The sequence below is a fragment of the Ursus arctos genome, unplaced genomic scaffold (assembly GCF_023065955.2).
Source record: "Ursus arctos isolate Adak ecotype North America unplaced genomic scaffold, UrsArc2.0 scaffold_13, whole genome shotgun sequence".
In the NCBI taxonomy this organism is placed as follows: Eukaryota; Metazoa; Chordata; class Mammalia; order Carnivora; family Ursidae; genus Ursus; species Ursus arctos.
This window is the reverse complement of record NW_026622797.1, coordinates 39,028,590-39,051,470: the sequence shown is the minus strand read 5'-3', so window position 1 is coordinate 39,051,470 and position 22,881 is coordinate 39,028,590. Positions and strand designations below refer to the sequence as shown.

Here is a 22,881-nt window from a genome sequence, read left to right as displayed (position 1 = left end):
TGCAGGGTGTTTAAAAATGTGTCACATTTCATTTGTGTTAAACAAATTTTCTCTTCTTTAGTCGCTTTTAAATTAGAAATTTAGATATTTAGAAATTTACTCCTTTCAGTGATTTTTAAGGAAAAGTTACCAAGTTGTAAAAACATCACCATAATTCAATTTTAGAACATTTTCATTACCCCCAAGAGATCCCTCATGTCCATTTATAGTCTCTGTTCTCACTGCCAGCTTCTGGCAACCACTAATCTCTTTTCAGTCTCTATAGATTTGCCTTTTTTGGACATTTCATATAAATGGAGTCATATAATATATGGTCTTTTATTTATGGCTTCTTTCACTTAGCATAATGTTTTTGAGATTCATCTGTGTTGTAGCATGTAGCAGTATCTCATTACTTTTTATTTAATAGTTTTCCATTGTATGGATATACCACATTCTATCTATTCATTAGTGCACATTTAGACTGTTTTCAGTTTTAGGCTATTATGAATCATGATGCTAAGGACATTTACATGCAAATCTTAGTGGGTACATATGTTTTCATTTCTCTTGGGTAGATATTTAGCCTTGGAATTGCTGGGTTGTATGACAAACTTCTGTCTAACTTTGAGAGAGCATTATAGATTTTTATGTGGAAGTTATATATTTATGAAATGTAGAAAATTCTGGAGAAATAAGTTTCTTACTGGATAATATATGATTTGTTATATACGTAGAGAGAAGGTTGGGAGAAGAAACACTTTGTTTCCTTTTAAATTTAGAGCTCAAATAATTTTGAAAAAGAAGTAGTATTTCTCAGAAATAAAATATTTTAAAGACAGTTTTTTAGAGTAGTTTTAGATTCATAGCAAAATTGAAAGGAAGGTATAGAGATTTCCTATATACTCTGAGCCCCCAGACATGCATAGCCTTCCCTTTATCAAAATCTCCCACTAGAGTGGTACATTTGTTACAATGGATAAACCTACACTGACACATTGTAATCATTCAAAATCCATTGTTTACCTTAGGATTCACTCTTGTATATTCTATGGGGTTGGACAAATGTATAAAGACAGGCATCCATCGTTATAATATACAGAGTATTTTCATTGCCCTAAAAGTCTTCTGTTCTCTGCCTGTTCAAACCTCTCCCAAATTTCTTTTGTTTTAATACTTAATGAGAGTAAATCAGGCTTAATGAAGACAAAATTTCCTTTAGTGTCCATTGAAAATGGAAAAGAAAGCAATTTGAAAATTGTGTTTTAAATGTTGATGAGAGTCAGACCTGAATGGCTTGGTAGTAAATTCAATGGTTTTCCATTCCTTCAATACAAGATTTTAATTGAGTTAAAAAACCATTTCTTTCTGAATATTAAAAAAAAAACTCTATAAATCCTGTAATAAAATAAGCTTTCTTAGCCATGATGCCTCATAATTCTTTTAAGTAATAATTAAACATATTCTATTCTTAGATATAGAGATCTAAGGCCCATGATTGGTTTGTGATATGTACAAAAACCATGTATTAAGGATAAATCTAGGGATCCTGTATTCCTGTTTTAAAACTTCTGCCATTGGGGTGCCTAGGTGGTGTTGGTTAAGTGTCCAATTCTTGGTTTCAGCTCAGGTCATGATCTCAGGGTCGTGAGATCCAGCCCCACACCAGGCTATGCACTCACTCAGTACAGAGTCTGCTTAAGACTCTCTCTCCCTCCCCTTCTGCCCCCCCCCAACAAAACAAAACAAAATAAAACTTCTGCCATTAGTACACTGCTCTTCTGAATCTTGTTAGTCTCAGAAATTTTCATGTTAATATGCTGTATGTACTTTTTATAAGTCAATGTCAGTTAGTGACATTACGTAAAAAAGAATTCCAGGTTAAGAATTTGAACATACTCAGAAAACCAAAGGTGGTTATTATTATTATTTCCTTTTACTGGAAATACAATTGATTTTGAGTAATCAAATAGTCTACTTTTCACTGAAGTTAAGATAAACTCTTTATTTCGGCTGTCAATGGCAAAAGCAATGTTATGCCCAGGAATGGTGTGTGTTGTGGGCTTTATAAGTCAGAGTGGATTTGTGTCCTCCAGTCACTCCTATTTTTAAAATATGATAGTGTCCAAGAGTTGGGATGTTTAGTTGGAAAAGAAGTTCAGAGCTGTCTAAATAAGAATAAAATAATTTGAATTTGTATATATTCCTGAACAGGAGGAGGTAATCTCACCTAGAGTCCTAGATCAGTTAGAATAGGATTTATCAGACTGCAAAGAGGGTCAAGAATATGGAGACACTTTAAAATCATGTAGTCTGGAGCCAAGACAGCTTGAACACTTGTTAGCAGCATTTATAGGGAAAATGAATGGAGCTAAATTTTTTCATTTACCTCTTAAATTCTTCATTCCCATGGTCCATATTTCTTGTTAAGCTCGAATATCTACCATGTTGATGAAAAAGAATCCTCATTTGGGAATATGGAAATCATCATGGTTAACTCTAAGGCTTTCATTTTTTTGGGCTGAAGTAAAGGAGGAAACTGAGGTCCAGTATGATAGTTTCATGAATAAAACCATGGAAGACAGGGAAGAGTTAAGCAGTATTCCCAAACATGCGTCTACTTAAATGACTATATCATTCTTTATTTCTAGACTTCTAGACTAATCTTTATAGGCTGGGCTAATATGTCTCAAAAGAAAACTATATATATAGTTTTTATATATAGTTTTATATATAGTTATATATTTATAGTTCTATATATATAGATATATATATTTAAACATTTTTGAGAGAGAGAGAGAGAGCAAGTGTGAATGGGGGAGGGGCAGAGGGAAAGGGAGAGAGAATCTTAAGCAGGCTCCATGCTCATCACAGAGCCTGATGTAGGGCTTGATTTCACAACCCTGAGATCATGACCTGAGCTGAAATCAAGAGTTGGATGCTTAACTGACTGAGCCATCCAGGTACCCCAAAACAATATTTTAAAAATCAGTGTGTGTATGTGTGTGCACACACACGTGCACACATAACTAAGGATAGCTTACAACTCATGCAATTATATTAGTTTATTATGTTTGTTTATTTTAAAATTTAAAAATGAGAATAAGTGCTTCTGTCATGGAGTCTCTGGAGCCAGATACACTATTATATTTCAAAACATTGAAATAAACCCCTCTAGTCTGCCTTTCCCAAAGATGCTTTGAAATCTAATAAAAAGCTAGATTGTAGATATGATGGATTTTTTCACATTCTAAAGGTTTATAAAGGGTCCATCAAGCCAGAAGAAGTTGTTATAAAGCCCAAGGCTTCCACAGAAACCACTCTGCCTCTTAGTTCCTACATCTCTGAAGAAGAATATCTATCATAATTGTGTTTGTTACAGTAAAGAAGAAGTAACAAAAATAAAAAGCAACTCTACATCTTTCTAATATGCCATGAAACTGTGTATTCGTATCTATAGATACTCTTCTAGCTCTGAGGAGATTGAATTTGAGGGGGGTTGGGCGGACTTGTGTAGTAGCCCAAGCAAGAGGTGCTAAAGAGTAAGTCTGGGATTAGGGACAAAGAATTAGAGGTGAACAAGAGTATTTGAAGTCTAGAAATATTAGAAGCTGAAAATGATCAGGCTTGATAAGTGGAATATGAAGTTAGAGGTAGGAGTGAAGAGTGCTTCTCAGATTCTTGGCTTGAGGTTTGAGGCAATATAAGAATGAGGGCAGATTTGTCAGATATACTGGATTGGATAATCTCTCCTCAAAATTCATGTACTTCTTGGATCCTCAGAATGTGATCTTATTTAGAAAGGTCATTGCAGTTGTAATTGGTTAAGATGAGGTCATACTGAAGTAGGATGGGCCCTTAACCCAATATGACTGCTGTCCTGATAAGAAAAGAAAAGACACAGAGAAACACAAAGAGGAAGACAAACATATGATAATGGAGGCAGAAATTGGAGTTATGTAGCTGCAAGGGATTTGCCAGCCACCACCAGAAGCTAGGAGAGAGTCATGGAACAGAGTCTCCTTCTGAGTTCCCTAAGAAAGAATCAACCCTGCTGACACCTTGATTTTGGATTGCTGGACTCCGAAGCTGTGTGGAGGAAATTCATGTTGTTTTAAGGCACTTAAACCAAGTGGCAATTGGTTATGACAGCCCTAGGAAACTAATATAGTGGGTGTGGGGGAAGAGGATGATGAGTAAAAGAGGAATCAGAGGTAAAGATATCCAAAAGGCTGTTTTTTTTTTAACATGCTCAGGAGGCATACATTTAGTTGACGTTAGCATCCAGGAGGTAAATATAATAAAGAGACCTCCTATGGCAAGCACATGGAATGAGAAAGGAAATGGGAGAAAATGGAAGCCGAGGAAGTAAGTTCTCCTGGGAGCCCAAAAAGAGAAGCTGGAAAGGGCATTGTCATAGCAACAAGGGTAGGTAGAGCATCAAAATGTGTGGCATGATCAATAGGTCATAGTCATGAGACGACCCAGTAGGAGAAGGGCTGAAAGGATTTTTTATTTGGCAAGTAGAAAGGCAGAGTAATAGCTTTATAATTGGGAAGTGGAAGCCAGATTTTATTGGGTGAGAAATAGAAAGTAAGGGAATGGGGTCAGCCAGTGTTGAGTACTCATCCTGGGATTATAGCCAAAAGACAGAAGAAAACGGTGGGTGGGTAATGGGGGTCAGGACATTGGGTCAAATTAATTTTTAGTTACTGTTTCAAGGAGAGCCTTGGTTATCTCCTTAGATGCCATGAAGACATCATTAGTGTGGGAGAGGCTGAAGGTACAGAAAAGATAATTCATAGAGCTGATTTCCAAAGGAGGTAATGAGATTAGAACAAAAGTAGAGGCCTTCAACATATATTTTTCAATTTGTAACACAAGCTTGAAATTTTTCTAAGGGACCATAATTATTTTTTCTTCCAGTGGAAATGACCGTACATGCTAAGGGGCTGGAAACTTCTTTTTTAAAGAGTTATTTTACTAATTTTGGGCGGGGAGAGCACAGTGGGGAGGGGCAGAGGAAGAGAGAGAGTCTTAGGTAGAACCAGCTCTATGCGCAGAGCCCCATGTGGCTCAATTTCACGACCCAGAAATCACGACTGAAGGCAAAACCAAGAGTTGACAACAACCAACAATGCTTAATTGACTTGGCCACCCAGGCACCCACAGGGAATGGAAAGTTCTATTTACTGAGAAACATACCAGGTCCAGGCTAGGTGCTTTCACATATTTCATTTATTCTCCAACCTGTGGAGTTAGTCTTATGGCTCAGTTTTCTGAATAAGTAGGGGAAGAGAACATTTATTCAAACTCATTTAATAGAAAGTGACAGAGTTGAGATAAAAAGCCAGGTTTGATTGGTGCCTAAATTCACAGCCTACCATTCTAACTTGAAATGCTCAGCTCATTCACTCATATTGGACATTCCTTTTTTAAAAAAACATTTATTCATTAATATATTATTCATTTTACAACCTCCTAAATTAGCCATCTGTTAGCTTTTTTTTTTTTTAATTGTTGTTGTTGTTGTTTTAATGTAAGCTCTACACCCAATGTGGGGCTTGAACTCATGACCCCAAGATCAAGAGTCACATGTGCCAGCCAGGCACCCCTCATATTGGACATTCTTTTTTTTTTTTTTCCATATTGGACGTTCTTAACAGTCATTGCTGAGCGTGACACGTGTCCTGTGCCCCTCCTCAGTATTCGTTATTAAAGATGGTTACAAAAAAGCAATATGATAACTTGGGCAGTGCATCCACTGTATCCTGACATAGTCAAAGTCCTATATCACTGAACGAGGTTTGGTCTACACCAGGTCATTTCAGGTTTTCCATTCATTTGTACCTTATGGTTTTGACAGTTCAGAAATGGGACCAGTCTACAACGTGGGGGGTGCAATTTTTATTTGTCTCAGGGAAGAGTGGAAGCAGGTTTTTAGGGGGAAGTGAGACATATTTTCCTCACGGGGTAGATCTGGGTCAGTTCCCTGAGGTGTTTGTGGAATTTTTCCAAAAAATATTAAGATTCAGGTAAAACCCAGCATAAGTTGTTCCAGCTTTGAGGAGTCCATGTTTTGGGTTCTGGTTTGAATGCTTTGAAAAGACATATAACTGCATATAACTGCAAAATGGGAAACAAAGCACTTTTTTTAGATGTTTATTTACCAACTTCAAGTAAGTACCCTATTTTATCCTAATTTGTTGAAAACTTTTTATATTGTTTATCAATAATTATTATTGGTCTTAATAGTCAATGGGCTCAATTCTTCACTTTGTTGGTTTTATCTCAATATGTTCCACTTGAAATATGGATTAATAAGAATTTTGTATAATGACAACAGTTTAGGTTCTGTCTAAAAACATCTCAAATTATCTTACAAAAAGATTGCTTAGGGTTTACTTTGTTAACTTCTTTCAGATATTTTTATTGTAAAGCCATTATGTAATTAAGAACATTTAAAGACTTTTAAATTTCAGCTTTAATATTCAATATTGATTATCTTCCAGTCTTGGTACATTTGTAAGGTTGTATTTTTATATATAATAGGAAACAGATTGTATCCTATTACAAATTTTTTAAAAACTAACATTTTTCCTTCTTATGTAAAGTGACCCATGAAATAGTTTTTGGCTAGATGAACTTTCAGGTATGGAACAGAATTTTCCAGTTTACCAAATGGGTACATTCTAATTTTGCTCCATCCTGTGGTAATTAATTTGGGGAATGAGAAAACAGAAGAAAAATATACCCAATCCATTAAAATACATTGCTTTAAGTATTAGTAATGTTCAAATGTAGAATTCAGTTTTTCCAAGAATAATATGTGCTTGCTATCATAAATTCTTCACCAAGAATCACAGATTCTTACTTGATCTTATCTTTTTTGTCAATTATCCCTCATTACATTATAATGAGTTATTGTACATGTTATTTCCAGACCAGGTAATGTTAGCCACTTAAAATACCACTAAGTTTTAAACTTTAAAATTTTTAAAGTGTTTTTGAGGTAATACACATTGCAGTGTAAATCAAGAAATTTCAGAATTGTATTAAGAAGAAAACAGGCTCTACCTATATTTCCACCATAAATTATAAAATCCTTTGCACATATGTGGCTTTAGAAAACCAAAACTGATGCAACAGATACCTTACCTCTCACTTAATATATCATCTCAATATATGTTTCCTAAGCAACAAATTATATTTTTAATGGCTGCATAGTGTTCTGTAACATTTTTAACTAATCCTTATTGGTAAATATGCAGAATGTCTCCAAGTTTGGTTTTATTAACAATATCATAGTAAATAACCGTGTTCATAATTCTTATACACTTTACATACCTGTTTGATTAATTCCTTTGTATAAATTTCTAGACGTAGAATTGGTAGGTCATAACATAATCACTTTTTAAAGACTTTTGATACATTTTGCAAAATTTCTTTTCAGAGGGCCTGTAGGATTTATACTCAAAATAACATTTTTACTAATATACCAATACTGTTTCAAAAATTTAAAATTTAGAAATCAGTGGGAAAAGATAGCTCATATTTGTATTTCTTTGACCAATTTCTTTGACCATTTTTAGTTAGCCAATATGTTTATTGGATTTTTTTTAAAGATTTTATTTATTTATTTGACAGAGAGAGACAGCCAGCGAGAGAGGGAACACAAGCAGGGGGAGTGGGAGAGGAAGAAGCAGGCTCCCAGCAGAGGAGTCCGATGTGGGGCTCGATACCATAACACCGGGATTACGCCCTGAGCTGAAGGCAGATGCTTAACGACTGAGCCACCCACGTGCCCCGTTTATTGGATATTTTTATTTAATTTTTCTAAGTTGTTTTTTTATACTCTTTGCCTACCTTTAATCTTTTTTGTTTGTTTTGAAGCTTTTTATTCATAAGGATATTAACCCCTTGTGTGTCTTTTACACTGCAATTTTAATTTTTTTATTTTTTTTAAAGATTTTATTTATTTATTTGAGATAGAGCAAGAGCAAATGAGATAGCATGAGCAGGGGAGAGGAGCAAAGGGAGAGGGAGAAGCAGGCTCTCCACTGAGCAGGGAGCCCAATGACCCTGGGATCATGACCTGAGCTGAAGGCAGATGCTTAACCAGTTGAGCCATCCAGGCGCCCCTCACACTGCAATTTTTGAATCAGTTTTTTTTTTTTTTTTTTTTTTGCCATTAGTTATTTAGGGAACATTGCTTTGTAGAATACTTACATTTTATGGATCTCAAAGCTATCAATTTCTTCTTGCATAGTTTCTTGTTTTGTTAAGTTTGAGAAGGACCTCACCACTTATAAAATATTAAAAAATCTCAATGGATTCCATGTTTCCATCCACACAAGTCAGTGAAGAACCTAAGAACTCTGTGTGGTTCTGGCTAGTCCCTTACCACCTTCTCCCCTAAAACTACAGCAACTTCACAGCCTCCTCTGCTTTGAGTCCTCCCTCATATCTCCTTGTTTATGCAAATTACTGGAGGCATCCTTATACTCCCAAGGAAAATGACCAACTTTCCTGACTTTTCTGGACCTGAAAGGTTTCCCAGGATGCTATCTATGTAGAGTAAGTCCTTGACTTAAAGAGTTTACACTTTTGAAATTTTTGAAACCCCTTAGTTTCTTTTTATATGTCACCTGTTTTCATCTTCATGCTCTGCTTGGTGACAAAATAAGTGTCAACAGCTCCTGGCCTAAACTCTCAATTTATATTCAAAGAGAAAAAGGTATTTTTACCTAGTAGCTTTGGCACCAGTCCTAAGATGGACTAACTTGCATCATGAACCCACTCTTTAAGCATTTGCTGGGTTGGAAAAATGTAATAAGCCTGCTGGGGCAGTTTTGAGTCATGTACCACTTCTGAACTAATCACTGTGGCTAGCTGCATCTGGAGCTCAAATTTGTAAGATCTGAGTCTCAACTTTATTCTTGGTAACAACTGAATCACATGGAGTAAATATAGGAGGGAAGGCTTCTCAACTGGAAATGGATGTTGAGAAGATGAAATTTTTACTATCTATCAAACTGGTGACACACAGGTTAAAACAAAACAAGCACAAACAGGTGCTGAATAAACTTGTAAGACTGTCTGTGAATAAAGACTGTGAATGTTATTAGTGCTTAGATTTTATGATATTTATTTAACAGCATTTTTAACATCCTGATTCTTGGCTCTATTCTTCGTAGTTAAGTTACAAAATAATTAAGCTTTGTATAAATAAATTTTATTTGTTGTAATCCTCTTTAATCATCATTAATGGATTTTATTTTAAATTCTGCCTGTTAAAATAATATTTTGAGGATAAATAATAAGGGACTCCTTCTTTACACAAATATTTTTGCAGCTAACATTTAAGAAGACATATTAACAACAACAACAAAACATATTGACACATGATTTGGGAGGTAATAGTAGAAAATTATAACTAAACTAGAAATTAAAAAGCTTGATTGTGAGGCCAACTCAGCTTTTAATTAGTCATGTGATGCTGAAGAAGTCTCTTAATCTTTTGAGATTTCAGTTTTTTGTCAACTTGATTACACTAATATGAATAATATGATTTTAGTTCTTCATCATGAAATCAGTACATAGAAAAAGTACCTGAATTATTCTATTGAGTCTATAATTCTGTATTTTAATGCTACATGTGCCCATTCATTTTCAGGTTCATTTCTCTGGATGGTTATGGATGTCCTTCATTAAAGCTTTTAATGGGGGTGCCTGACTGGCTCAGTTAGTGGAGCGTGTGATTCTCAATCTTGGGGTCATGTGTTTGAGCCCCATGTTGGGGTGTAGAGATTACTTAAAAATAGTAAATAAATGAAGTATGTTAATATTAAAAAAAAAAAAAAAGCTTTTGGGTGCCTGGGTGGCTCAGTCGGTTGTGTCTGCCTTCAGTTCAGATCATGATCCCAGAGTCCCAGGATCAAGCCCCGTGTCAGGTGGCCTGCTCAGTGGGGAACCTGCTTCTCCTTCTCCCTCTGCTGCTCCCCATGCTTGTGCTCTCTCTCCCTGTGTCCAATAAATAAATAAAATCTTTAAAAAATAATAATAAAAAAAGCTTTTAATGAATTCTGGAACTTATCACATGCATCTCTGATATGAATACTTAACTAAATTCACATAATCAAAGCACCCTCCTGAATTCAGGTACTTGTGGTTAGTGCTATAGTACTACAAGAATGAGTGAGATTCCATCCTTTCTAAAGAAGCTTAGAAATACATCTGTTTTGAGGAGGTGGGGGAAGGTAATATACACAACTTTCCTGCAAGGCGACAGTAGTAAGGACCACAAAAGAACTAAAAAGTGTGTGGGGTTTCAAAGAAGAGAAAGATAAACTTTGAAATTAATCAGAAAGACTTTATAGAACATGTAGGAATTGGGGTGGTCCTTGAGCAGACTGATGGAATTTCAATGAATGGGCAAGACATCCCTGATTGAGAAAACAGCATGAACAAAGGTACAAATACAGAAAAGAGTGGGACAGAGCTATGTAGAATTTTAGGGACTGGAAGAAGATAAGGGTGGAAAGATATATTGGAGCTGTAGTGAAGAATCTTAAATGCTGGCATGAAGACTTTGGACTTAAATTTGTAGTTAATTTGCATTCTCACAAGTTTTTGAATAGGGAGTCATATAGTCAGTGCTGCACTCTGAGTCAAAAATTATTTTGACAGTTTCTTTAGATGGGGATAAATACAAGAGTGGTGTACATTTTAAAAAGAAATCAGATAGAGAAAAAATGGTTATTAGTAGAATTGGTTTAAAAAATATTAAAGGATTCTGATTTATGGCCAATTCAATATGAATTGATACTGTTAAGTGGTTGTCCAACAAAAGTAGTATATTTTTAAGTTATTAGTAGCAGTGTCTTATCCAGAACAAAGGAAGTGATGGCCCAACTCTGTTCTACCACGATTAAATTTTTCTCCCTCTTTTCCACCAAAAAATTCCCAGAAATCTAGAGGGATAACTCAAAGTGCTCCATTGAAAAGGGCAGTTTCCCTGAAATTTTATAGTCCTCTGACAAGTAAGTATTAATTTTGCATTCTACTTTATAGTGTGTTTATTTTGTTTTAATATATAAATATCTTTTAACATATATACTATCAAGTAAGACTGTTTTGATATGCAAAATTTATCATGTGGTTGTGAGTACTTTCTGACACACAGTCAAATACTTCCAAGAATACAGGTTTCCTAGTTTCAGAAGTGCACAGCCTTAGCTGTGCGTGGAACCCACAAGCTCTCAATAAACTAAGAATTCATAGGCTCACAATTCAGAATTCCATTGATTAGAGTTTGTGTTGCATGGGTTAACCTAGAAAGTCGTGTTATTGCTAATATCAAAGTCTTTGGCAATATGGTTGCATAAACATATATGTGAACTTATTATGGAAAAATCATCAAAGCATTGTTATATTAAAAAATGGAGGCCTGTATCTCTAGCTCCTGAGATGGTGAGGTAAGAAGTTGAGTGGCTTTGAGATATTACACTTGATTGCAACATTTTTGGGCTTTTGAGTTTAGTTTGGTCCTGTTCCTATTTTTTAAATTAGTGCTTTGAGGAAGACAGATGTTGAATAAAGTTTTGTGAATTATTATTTAGGAAATTTTTGAATTAGAATAACTTTTCCTTGCTTTTTATTTGACCTTTAGTTAGTTGATTTCTTTTATACTCTCTTCTCTATTTTAGTTCCACCAAGATTTCTGTGAAAACATTTTTAAAATTTATTTATTTATTAGAGAGAGAGCATGCATGAGTTAGGGGGGTGGAGGGAGAGGGAGAGGAAGAGAGAGAATCTCCAACAGACTCCCCTCTGAGCATGGAGCCCAACGCTGGGCTCAGTCTCACACAACACTGAGATCATGACCCTGAGATCATGACCTGATATGAAATCAAGAGACAGACGCTTAACTGACTGAGCCACCCAGGCACCGCTCTGGGAAAGCTGTTTTAAGAGTTACTAATCTGAATGGGAAATTATCTTCCCAGAGACCAGCTCCAGACCAGCTTTTAGTGATTTGGTTGCCAGATCATGTAGTTTCCTTGAGTTTCATATTATTATAATTATAACAAAAGGGGCACAGGCAATCTGGTTATTTTAGCCGTAATACTGGATGGATTGTATCACTGCAGAGGTATCTGCTTATTTGTCTTCAATGATTCATCATAGTTGAGGGAGTAGAAAACTAGCCCAAAAGTCAGGAGATTGGTTTATTTTTGGTTTTTAGAAAATTGTTTAATTAAGAGGTTAAAAATGCCCAATCCTCATGTATTTTACCATTTTGCCTAGGAGCACAATTTTCTTATCATTATTAAACTATAGTATAAACTCATTCTTAATGCTAAGGCATATGCCAGGCACTGAGGAAACGAGGTTAAATAAAATAAGGTTCTAGCTCTTGAACAACATGGGGTTAATGTTAAGTAGGTAAATAACTGTGAAACAGTACGACCAATGCCATCATAGCAGTATGAATCAGGAAGAAAGATGCTCAGAGGTGGTTATGAGTAATTCTAAAATCAGAGATAGTTTCTCAGAACAGGTGATGTTATTGTTACATCTTGACAGATAACCAATAGTTTGCCAGGCAAAGGGGAATGTGTCCTGGGAAGAGGAAAGAGACTTAAAGTGCATGATGTGTTTAGGGAACTATAATTAAGTCACATCATGGACTGAGCAGATGTGGCTAGAAGTTTGATGGGAAGTAGATTCAGAAATGCCTTACATATCATGCTAAATAGCTTGGGCTTGACTGATGGTTTTAAATTAGTGGAGTAGCAGAATCCTATTTGTAACTATGGTGTACTGGCTGCAAACCCACGTCTCTCGGAGCACCTACCTCTTCCTCTACAATAGAGATGTAAGGGACAGTAGCGAAGATTGGGCCAAGGCTGTACTCACGCACTGATGAGTTAGTTTTTAGATTGATTGGGCCTATGTCCTAAGAGGTAGGTTGGCTACGGATGGAAAAATATGACAATTTAGATTTGTTGAGTGTAGAAGGAGACATTGAAACTGAAGATATAAATGTGGTTTTAACTATTGATTAGAATTGAAGGTCTTTCCTAGAAATTGCTGTACTTAGAGTTATATGTTGAAATATGTTAGGAACAGACTTGTAAAATTCTTATGTTTTTCCCATTTTTTGGTCTGTTAACAGACGATATCTAAATAGCAAAATTCTTTGAAATTATGAAAACTTTAAAAGCCATATTTTAAATGTGATTGCAAAAAGAATGACCTCCTTTATGTGTGTGTGCGCTTTTTTAAAATAGACTTTTTTGGCCACAGATTTTGGCTCTGATGCATTAGTTTTCTGTCAGCTTCTCTAAAGATCCAGGGATAGAGTTTAAATTAAGGATACATTCAAGAGTACCCTTCAGGGGAGGAACTAGCTCTGCTCTGATTTTTATTTAGCGACAGTTGGAGAGCATTCTGAGAAATGTGTATAGATTATGTAATTAGTCACTTAGGGCCCCTGGCCTCCTGTTAACCTGGCCCTCTTGAGAAGCAGTGCTCTGGGAGCAGCTGGGTCAGACTCAGCGCTGCTGTTGCCTAGCAGTCCCAGAGGAGCAGTCATAAGGGGTTGTTACCGAGCAACCAGGGGGCCATGGTGGTGCATCATCCCCCATGGAGTTTTACAGTAGTGGACCCGCCCCCATGGACAAAGCAGTACAGTCTGGCAGGGGGCCAAGCCTCCCTCAGAGGCACCAGAGTTGTTAGCAGTAAGTATTTGACCTTAGAATCAAAGATGATAACTTATGTTCTATGAACATTGCAAGTGATTTATGGAATTATTGATGTAAATTTAATTAAACATGAACTGGGAGCAAGTCAGGTAGCTGTCACAGAGTACAAATTTCAAATAGTTTCTTTCCAGTTTTTTTCCTCCTTCAGGCTTAGTTGCAAGGTAAGTTTCTGGGTAATGGAAGAGAAATTTTTCTTTGTGCCTCATGGAATATGTAACTTTCCCTCTTAACGTTAGTTAGCCAAAGTGAATATTTACATTCTAGAAAAATCAGCAAGCTAACCGTGGTCTGCTCAAGTCAGAAGATAATTCCCCAGGCGCACATCTTATTTTATTTTTTAACATTTAACACGGCCCCTAAATGACTCTTCAGGAGAGTTGATAAAATGTCAAAACTAATCAGCTTTCATAAGAAAGCTGAGTTCTGCTTTTAGGATTTAAAGTTGCCTGTGTTGAGCAATGCCTTCTCCTGAAGATCAGGCACATATTTTGAGGCCAAAATTGAGCTCTTTCAATATCTTGGAATAGCACACAGTTGCATCAAAGGCTAAAGTGTGAAGCAGGGGAACGTACAGCTGTCAGACTGGAGAAATAATTAACACTGACCAGCTAGAGAGAAGTGATGTGAACCTTATTTCCCTTCCTCCCACTTAGTTTTCATCTAGTACTTCTGGCCTTGGGCTTTAACTGTTTGCCTGCTGCTGTGGGGACGGAGGGGAAGCTTCTTTCTTGTATTAGGGTCTAGATTCCTTGAGGGAACTATATTCTTTAAAAACAACAACAACAACAACTTAAAAGATTAAGAATTTCTCTCAAGAATTTCACAGATTTTTGTTTTACGCACATACATGCACACTCACTAATGTGTCTAAGCCATTCAATTAGAGGACTACCTGGATATTTATATCAATACTACATAGAAAATTTTAATGTTTTTCCAAGATGCCTTATTTATAGCTACTTACCATTTATAAGTGATCGTTTTGCTCTTTTTATCATATGTATCATTGGTAGGAGCATTCTATTTACTTTTATACAAAGTTATAGAAGAGTAGTAATAAATCTAAAACATTAAGCACAGTATGTACTGGACTTTATTCTTTTTTACTTCAATTAAGTACCCATGTCATTTAAACCTCCCAGTAACTGTATATGATGTATATGATTCTTAATCTATCATTAAGAATATTTTACATGTGAAGGGGGCGCCTGGGTGGCTCAGTCCTTAAGCGTCTGCCTTCGACTCAGGGCGTGATCCCAGGGTCCTGGGATCGAGCCCTGCGTCGAGCTCCCCGCTCTGCTGGGAGCCTGCTTCTTCTTCTCCCACTCCCCCTGCTTGTGTTCCCTCTCTCGCTGGCTGTCTCTATCTCTGTCAAATAAATAAATAAGCTCTTAAAAAAAATATTTTACATGTGAGGAAGTGTAGGCCTGCCTACACTAGAAAGGTTAAGTAATGGGGCCAAATGTACACAGTGAAGATTTATAATCAGAAAGTATGTCTTTAGAATCCGTGCTCTCAATCATTACAGAATACTTTAACTTCCATGTTATTTCATGAAGGCAACCCAGTTGGTATTCACAACAGACTTGTTTCAGGTTCTAATGCTATGATGAGAGAATGCAAGAGAGTGCAAGCTATGAAATCATTTACATAACTAAGTTTGCTTATTTTATGCTATGGACCTATAGTCCACAGAAGGGAGCCTTTTTAATTATGCTTCTTTACATCCACCCAAATTCTGTGGATGCGTAAGATAAATTCAGCAGGCACTTGGCGTTGAAGTTGTTTCTCTTCGGTATGAGATGTGAGGTATACTTTTTTTGGTGTATGAGATGTGCAGGAATGGGAAGTGGTTAAAAGAAAAATTAAAGGAAATGAATAAGTGAATTGTTTTTGGATCAGTTCTCTAAAAAAAATCGTATTTCCTAGTGCTTTGAAGCAAAACAGTAAGTGTTAAGGAACTACTGTTTATTTTATCTTATTGTTTTTTTTGAAACTACTGTTTAGTCATAAGAGAAAAATAATATAAGGGAAAAGTCCCAAAAGAAAATATCCCAAGAATATTGTGAGGCATCATGGTGCATGGAGGATCAATCATAGGCTTTAAAGTCAGGCAGAACTGAATTTGAATCCTGTCTCTGTGACTTATTAGCTATGTGACCTTGAGGGGAGGTATCTCGCCATTTCTAAGCTTTGAAAAAAGTCCGCTATGTGGTAGATTAATTGTGATGATGAAATGGAATAAAATGCTAAGCGTCTAGCAAGCCTTATGACACATAACACGTGTTTATTAAATGTTAAAATCTCTTTGTCTCCTCTTCCTCCCAGCAGCAGCAACAGTGACAATGAAGTAAAAAGGGAGTTATCCTGGGGACCAAAAGGGTCAAGGGAATGTCACAGTGGGATTACGGGGCCAAGTTTGTCAACACTTTTAAGACAAAGTTGGTCAACTATGCCAAATTCCTATATAAAAGCAGTGTACAATGCAGGCAGTATATTTTTAATTAGAAAACTTGGTTTTACTTTGCCTGTTAAAAATGTTTATGATATTGACTTGAATCTGAGAGGACAGCTGGCTTTTTAACTATTTGTATTAACTGAATGGGAAACATGAATAGATCTCTGATTCTTAGTCATTTTCGTCAGTTCCTCTTAATTCATTTTTCAGCTCCTGAGGCTTCATTCAAAAAATGTTTAATATTTTTTTTGATAAATTAGAAATATGACATTTAGGTAGCATTTTGATTCTGGTCATTTGTGTATATTTCTTATCAGTTACTCTAGCTGTAACCCTCTCTCTCCTGAAAAGGGTCTGTGTTTCTTCTGTGGTATCTACCACATGGTAGACAGCAATGTTTGTTGACTGAACGAGTGGATGAAACATGTTATTTAGAATTTTATATATGTACAATACTACTAAAGCTTTTGAAATTATAGCAGTTGCCAAGGATTTGGTTAGCAGGTTGGTTTAAGAACTATTATAGAAATGAAGCATATATTGTAGGAAAAATAGGAGAGAATAGGTTGAGTTAATGAGAGGGAAACTTAAGAATAAGTAAATAAAGGAATTTGAATAGAATAATGCTAATTTTATTGTGAAGACCTTTATAAATGAATACACGAGTTTTCCATATTTTCACATTCATGGTATAAATTTGTCTTTTTAGAAATACATGGAGCAAGAGTGAACATAAAATATTTGCAAATCTTTAAAGTTACGATGTGTCTTTTTTCATGCAAGTAAAGATGTATGAATTTTCCATTCAGTAATCACTAATTGAGTACTTACAGTATGTCGTGCTAAGTCCTGCGGATGGATGAATAAAACATTTCCACTCAAGATGTTCACAGGCTGCTAGGGAAGATTGTCGAACACAGCGCCATAATGCAAAGCTGACCATGGTTAGCGCATCAGAGAGTTTTGAACAAAGTGATTTAGTGGCAGGGATTATGATTACTATCAAACTGGAGCAATTCCAAAGAACTTTAGAAGTAGTCTGTGAGTTTGGACCCTTTAAGGGTGGCCCAGAGCCTGCTAGTGAGAGCAAAGGATGCTGTGCATTCCGGGCAGAAGAGCGGGGTGTTTTTTATATGGTCTATTTGTGCAGTGCTTTTGGCATTTGTTGCTAGCCCAGTATGGCCAAGGGGTTCCAATCAGTAAATCTTATCACATCTTGTGCAAGTCTCATGCATGGAAGGCACTCAGTAAGTACTGGTTTTGAGTATCTGAATGAATAAATGAACACACTTATAGATCTTTCTTAATATGTGACAATAATTTCAAGAAAAATTATACTTCATGGAGGGTTATTTTCTTTACTTGATTGTATGTATGTAATTCAAAGGAAAATTTAACCTCCGTAAACTCTAGTTAACATTCGTCTCACCAAATTTTAGGAAAATAGAGCTGGGGTCTTTACTCCTATCACTCTGCCCTTCTCTCTATATACTTAATTTCTACACTTTCTTTGGTTTGTTTAGATGTATGAGTTCAAATATATTCCCCCCCCTTTTTTTTAGTCTAAAATAAAAATGTCCTTAAACTGAGGCTACAGTGCTGTTTATAGATAAAGTGATGTTTGGGTTGATATTTTGTATTTCTTCTTTAGAAGCAAAACAAACTTATTCTGTTATACACATTCCGCATTCTCCAGCTAAAACCTACAACACAATGATAGAGAATAGGCATTATTTCATATTGGAAAGGGTCCAGTAATGTCTGGAGTAATTATCTGGGTTTTAAGGAGATTGCATGAACATTTGTGCCACAAATGACAGTTGGGTTATTTTATTTATGGTAGTTTTAGCCAATTAAAATTTGTCACTGTTTTCAGCCCCTTCTCCCTTTCTTTCCTCTTTAGATTCAGCATGTCTTGGAAATCCAAATATGTTAGAGTATGATTCCTTTGGTATTTTTCCCCCTTCAGAAGCCAAAACAAAACTCTTTAGAACATCACAGTCCCAAAGGGAAGCTGCAAGACTTAAAAGTGTGATCACAGCTACCTTTTCTAGGATCCTAATCCGAATCTAGAGTTATCACACAAGAAGCACAGTTTTTATATCTGCAGTTCTTCAGGGAGGGTAATAGCAGTATTGCACATTTGGTATTTTATTGTATGGGATCACCCTTGATTCCCAGAACAACCTAGAGAGATAAGCAGGATAAATATTTCCATCCCCATTTGATCAACAAGGCTCTGCCATTTGCCTCGCAAGAAAGGAGATGACTTGTCCAAGTCAACAGGTGATAAATGGATGAGGTGGAACTAGAACTAAGGTCACTGCTTCTGCCTCTTTATTGCAGTGCCCTTAGGGCTTTCTCGTACTGGATTACTTGTAAGCTATGAGGAAATATGGAAAGCAAAGTAAAGAGTAGTAAAATTATTTAAAAACTACCTCAAAAGATGCCTAGCATATTGCTGTTGGCATTTGGAAGTCAAGATAGCTTATTTGAGAATAATGGTTCAGTATTTCCACTATGTATAATTCTTGGGGTTTATACAAATGGAAAGATCAGTGAGTGTCCCAGCGTGAATGATCTGTGGAATATGGACTGGAAGGGGCATGTGTCAAACCAGGGAGCCTAGTGAGAGATGTCTTAACATCTCTAAGAACGGATGGGGTGGAGGAAGGTGTGGACCTATGGGAATGGAATTGAAAGAGTGAACTGAGGATCATTTTGAGCCTGAAATAAATAGAACTTGACTTGATGGTTAATGAGGAAGAGGGGAGAGGAGAGAGCAGCAGACAGCATTGGACTCTCCTGCTCTGAATAACCCTCGTCAAGTTAGCACGTACAAGCATAGGAATAGTGATGTTACTGGCCCCACATTTTGTAGAAAAAGGAACAGATAAATCCCTGTAGCATGAAGCATGGTGCTCTCATCTAGGACAACTAAGCATTTACCATGTGCTCAAATATGTAGACTGCCCAAGCGAAAGGGGGCCTGGGTTACCCAGTGATCAGGAATATCCCCTCCGTCAGGAATATACATGGAAATGAAAATAACCAACTTGTTTTCTGTATTATTTTTAGTTGTAAAATAGGGGCTTTTGATATTTAAGTACTTAAAAGGATACGAATAGGAAAACCAAGCAAGTGGATTGGATGCCTATTCACAGCAAATTTTCAAGTTACCTCTTGATGTCAAGGCATTACATGTAGGCTGAATTTTACTGGGTTTGTTTTCTCTTCTAGAATTCCAAATATTATGGGAAAAACAATGTCCTTGCTCCTTGGCATTGGAATTCAAAGATGAACTGCTGTGAGGATTTATTGCTTTTAAAATCACACATTTGAGAAAGGTTGTCACTCAGCTCATGAATCTATTTTCCATGGAAATTTGAAAAGCTGGAAAAAAAATGTATATTTTGCTATATTGTTGATTTTACTATTTAGTAAGAATGTGTGTGACTGCTCTTGTTGCACAGTCTTAGAAGCAAAACAGAAGAAAGATTGCTCAGAATACGGTTGATGAGTTTGAACAGTGAACAAAATAAAAAGAAACACACTCCTCATTTATAAGGGAGTACTGAGCTGCTTACTCAAGGAAATTTATCCAGTTCCTGCTATAAATCAGAAGAGTATAAAAAAGAAATCAGGATGAGGAATGAAAAAATGACAATGAATGTTGTCTTAAAATTGTGTGGCATTTTATTGTTAAATTAGACAGTGTTATTGCCCAAGGAACCATTTGTTCTTTTCCAAAAGAGGCAAGGAATGAGAGATGTTAATCTTAATAAATCTTTTTTCCCCTTTGTTTCTTTCAGGGGTCACAGTATACTAAAAGGCGCTTGATCAAGAGAAATCTGGGGTAAGCTGGGAACCATCAAGTTATTGAGGCCACACAGGGGGCAGAAAGACAGAGGTAGGTAAGCTTTTGATCCATCGATCCTGCTATTGAGGGTGTCCCTAAAAATATCTTTGTTACCATAAAGCCAGAGGACAGCAAGGAAAAGGTACAGTAGTAGGTCTTTATTTTAGAAAACAAATCAATACAGTTTAATCAAAGCTTAATAGAATCTATTGTCAAATTAATAGCAAATAATGCATGCTGAGAATTTGAGATAAACATTTTCATCCTGTGTTTGCCAAAGACCAGTGATTAGTACAGAGATCAAGCTTGGTTGGATATTTACATTTTTAGCTGTGCTTATTTAAGTTGTTCTTAGCAGAGGAAGTCAGTCTACCAAAATAATGTTTTAAATTTATAGCCTTTAAAACAGAAGAGAAACTCGTTATATTACCTATCAGGTCAATTCTAATCTCCTCAGAGACCATAGTAAATACAAGCAAATATTTCTTGATGACACTGATTGGTAGACATAAATCTGAAATACTCTTTTTTTGAGAAACAGATTTCTTTGTGCTGGTGATATATATCTATATAACCATATATATCACATATTTCATATTTATAAGTAACATATATGTGACAATGATGTATATATATAAATGACACCCATTTGTGCAGGTGAATATGAATATATATAGATCTCTCTATATATTCATATGCATATATAGTATATATATTGTATGTATCTATATTTATATCTGTATATGCTTATATTCACCTATTGTGGGTCCTTTAAAAATGAGGCTACATTCATGTTGCAATCTTAATATTTCAAGAAAATTCTGTTATGTTGGTAGGACTTCTATTTGAGGCCACAATTACTTAGTGCTGTATTCTCCCAGCCAGAGAGAGAGACTGACCCCCCAACCCTGCGTTGCAGTTCACATGGCCGATCAGAAAACATAGAGTAAGCCTCAGCCTGTGTGAAGGTTCTAACATTCTCCTCCCACTCTCAGATTCCCATGAGAACAAAAAGCTCCAAGGGAACAGGAAAGAGTGGAAGACATTAAATTTGGTTTAGGCTCATTGCCTGGTTTTCTCAAAACCAGTACAACTTTTTAAAATAACCCACAGTAGTTTCGTGTAGACAGTGGCAATGTGTTCATTTTCATGTGTTATCTATCTATCGGAGCATTTTTACTTTCATGTCCATCTTTAAATTTATTACTGCAGAGAGTAACATGTCTTAATTGAAATATACCTTTTATTATGAAGCAATTTATACCAATAACTTTATCAAAAGCATTTATATATATATACCTTTTATTATGTTATATAATAAATATATATAATATAATATATAAATTATAATATATATAAATATATATAAATTATAAATATATATAATATAATATGATAAATAATATATATATACATTTTATTATGAAGCAATTTATACCAATAACTTTATCAAAAGCATTTATATATATATATATGTATATATATATAAATAAATCTCCATATAGCAAGAAAATTATAAACATTAATTTTGTATTTCAGGAAAATTGAGACTAACATAAAATAATTTATTGAGTCTTTATTGTGGGTGGAGTGTATAGTGATTTATAAACATAATCTCCTATAATCCTCACAAAAACTCCATGTGAGGAAGGTAAGGAAAGTATGATTTTTCTCTGTGATAAAAATGCACCTTGCCAAGTGCACACATTTAGCCAGTGGGTGGTAAAGTAAGGATTTGAGCCTAATTTTGTCTGATGCTTAAGCCTATGTTCTTGACCAGCTTGGGTAGGAAGATTTGGCAGGAGCTAAAATATTCTGTTTAGATGAGCAAAGTATCTTGTTTTCATCAGGTATTTATAATCAGTGGTTGAAAGTACACATTTTTCAGGGACACGTTATCCCATACTCTACGAACTCTACAAAAGAGATGAGCATTTTTCTGATTCATTTAGTAAAAAGGATAATACTAAAAAAAACAAAACAAAAAAAAACAAAAACCTCCCCAAACACTAATAAAAGTAGGGCAAAAAAGAGAATCACAGAAATTCATTGAATCTGCTGGATATAGGAATGTAGAAATCAACAAAATAGAATAATGTAACAAATGATGTTTATTCTAGGAATGAACAACTGGTTCAATGTTGGAAAATTTATTAAAATAATTTAATAGTCATAGTCTAAAGAATAGAACCTCTCCTTTTTACTTCCTAATAGAATTCCAAATAACATTTGATAATGCAACTGTATTTCTTTTAAGAAAACACACATACATATAACATAGTAATTTAGAAATAGTGAGATATTATTAAATTGTGAAAAGGCAATTTCAAGAAAACAGAAAAGTGTTAGAGGCTTACTGGCTGCCCGATTTCATCATTTACAGTTGACATCATTCTATAAATTCCAGCCAATACTACGCATTTTTAAAATGACTAACATTTTTAAAGTTCTTATTATGTATGCTAGAAACTATTCTAAATACTTTACAAATATTAACTAATTTAACCTTCACAATCCTAGGATCTGAACTATCATCATCTTCATTTTATAAATCAAGAAGCTGAGGCCCAGAGAAGCTAAGTAACTTGGCCAAGGGCACACAGCTAGTGTGTGGTAGAGCTGATTAGAACTAAAGTGGTTTAACTCATGTGTCTCTCAAAGGTTATAATTATTAGAAAAGAGGAGACATCTTTTTCACTTAAAAATGTTTATATTTTTTACTAAAAATCCCAAGAAAATTAACTGAAGAACAATTAGAATAAGAAAGTTTGTTAAGTGGCCATACAAAAGATAAATGTGAATAAATCTGTTGACTT

The 22,881-nt window shown here is 35.4% G+C and overlaps 1 protein-coding gene across 7 annotated transcripts in view; it reads left to right on the top strand.

Annotated features, from left to right (window-relative positions):
- PKIB (cAMP-dependent protein kinase inhibitor beta) overlaps positions 1–22,881 on the top strand; it is a 190,718-nt gene that overhangs the window by 89,690 nt on the left and 78,147 nt on the right. For 5 of the 7 annotated variants that reach the window (XM_044386294.3, XM_026504732.4, XM_044386293.3 and 2 more), the window contains exon 7: positions 20,019–20,116. The gene's annotated coding sequence lies outside the window, so the exon portion shown is untranslated. Of the gene's footprint in view, positions 1–20,018; positions 20,121–22,881 lie in introns of all 7 variants that reach the window. The other 2 variants (XM_057311110.1, XM_048226127.2) reach the window with 2 other exon arrangements.